We start from the raw sequence: 2,306 nt of genomic DNA on the forward strand, positions 1-2,306 counted from the left end.
AATAAAAGTCTGAAGTCACGTTGTTTCAGGGTTACCAGCTAGAGCTTCAAATCCGTGCACAAAGGGAACGTACACAGATACATACATGGATGTACATATATCTCAAACTCACATCTTGGTCCCAAGATTAATGACTATTATTAGCTCTGTTAACTTTGAATTTAACAAAGGGTTTTATGGCAGGAGTGGGACCCATTTCATACACTTAAAACCTGGGTGGCAAGTTCTCTAAATCTTATCCATTCTCTGCATGGTGGTGATGGAGTGAGGATTATACTGCTATTCACTGGCTCCAACTGTTGTAGCCAATGTGCTGCCAGTCCCAGTTAAGCAATGTCTCTGTGGCTGCAGCACTTGCCCCTAGAGGCTAGTAGTGTAGGGTTGCCACGGGTCCAGGTTTTCCCAAGATTGATCCTATTTTTGAGGTGGCTGTCCTGGGGAATCTTGTAAGGGTTCTCCATATACACTGCCAGCTGTCCAGTATTATGGGCTCAGGATCATCCCGGATGTCCTGAGGGTTTTTTTGTACTTCAGAGGTGGCAACCCAAAGTGATTCTGCCAATGTTCAAACTTAAAATATATACACCTTGTGCAACAACATTTGGCTCTCCCCATGCTCAGATATTTTATGGCACCTCTTCAAGGATAGGGACTGCAGCTTCTGTGAGTAAGACCTTTTACCCAAGTAGTTACCTATTTCTGTCTCCTTTGTCAGGTCACGGTACTTTGTGGGCACATTAGTTATAAACTACCCCAAATCAGTTTTCAAAGTGCAAGGTAAGTATAATATGGTACCAAGTCAAAACTGGCATTTTGTACGTGTCAACAACTAAAAGTGCAAAGCAGAGGAGAATCAGGCCCATTGTAGACACAATACTATCCATTATGCCTGTAATGACTGTGTTTGGAGGGGGGTACTGGCTGGATACTACTTTTTGAGAAAATCAGATCAAATTCTGAAGCCTGAAATCAGGCAGAATCTTTGGTATGTTTTTTGGTTGGGCTTGATTCGGTGTAAACCAGTGTATTCGTGGGGAAATTCTGAGTGACTGGGTCACAGAGGCAGGGAGCTGGGAAGTTGGGAAGGAGACTAGCATTTATTTGGGGGTTGAAAGGGAAGCAGCAATGAGATATGAGAAAGAGAACTGACCTTTATAAATAGTGTTTGTAATATTAAACACTTTATAAATAGTGTTTGTAAAGCCTAACAGAAGAAAAATGCACATTCAAAAAAGTAGTAGTATTTAAGTCCTGAGAGTGTCATAGAAACCAGAGAGAGACTCTATCCCTATTCCATGGAGCTTACACTATTAATTGCTAAACAGAACAAATGCATAATAAATCAAAATGTTGATGAATGTACTACAGTTCAAATCTCTGAAAGCACAATGGTTCTCCCATAGCTGAAGAAAAGAGTTCTCATAGGGGGTCAAGAAGACTTCAGCATATTGATGACTTCATGTTGGGGAACACAACGATGCAAACACACTGTATAATTTTCATAACTATACATGCAAATCAGATTTCACTTGTATAGTGTCAATGAGGATGTTAGTAAAGGGAAATACAATGTTTTTAAATCGATCCTTTAAGCATCAATAGTGCAATCCCTTGCAGGGTTGTGGTTTGGGTTTTTTGGGTATTGGTTTGGGTTTTTTAGTTTATACTGACTTGTGCATATATACCAATTGTCCTAAATTATTATAGGCGGGGTTGTTCGCACCATCTATTATGTAGGTTGCCTGACACTTCTCATTCAAAGACAGACCCTGTTTTCAGTTATTTATGACTTTCCCAAACTTAATCCATTTGGCTTTGAATTTGCGACACTGGGTGTCTGCCTCAGACTAAATGTTTTTTTTGAAAATTTTAGCCAAAGCAGCCGTTTCCAAGAATGAGGCTATGGAATAATGTTTTGCCTGTGTTCAAAAATGCTGTTGACCTTTTGAGCAGGGATTTGAAATTAGGCAGGGACATGGCCTTTGTGTCAGGTAAGCACCCCCCTGTGCCCCTCCAACCCCCTGCCCCTACCCCTGAGCCCCCTCCACACACCCAAACTGCTGCTGCTGGTCCCCAGCACCAGCAGAAGTCACGGAAAGTCACAGAATCTGTGACAGATTCGCGGCCTTACTTATAATCACTTAAAATTTACCTTTTATAGTTAATAAACTTGTTTGTTTATTCCAAAACCCAGTTTGTGCAATTCGGGGGGGGGGGGGGGAAAGCTGGCATATCTCCCTCCACATTCAGGGAGGGGGCAATTTTTATGAGGGTACTTTGTACAGATTTCTCTATACAGGACAAGA

Source organism: Malaclemys terrapin, chromosome 9 (assembly GCF_027887155.1).
Source record: "Malaclemys terrapin pileata isolate rMalTer1 chromosome 9, rMalTer1.hap1, whole genome shotgun sequence".
Taxonomy (NCBI): domain Eukaryota; kingdom Metazoa; phylum Chordata; order Testudines; family Emydidae; genus Malaclemys; species Malaclemys terrapin.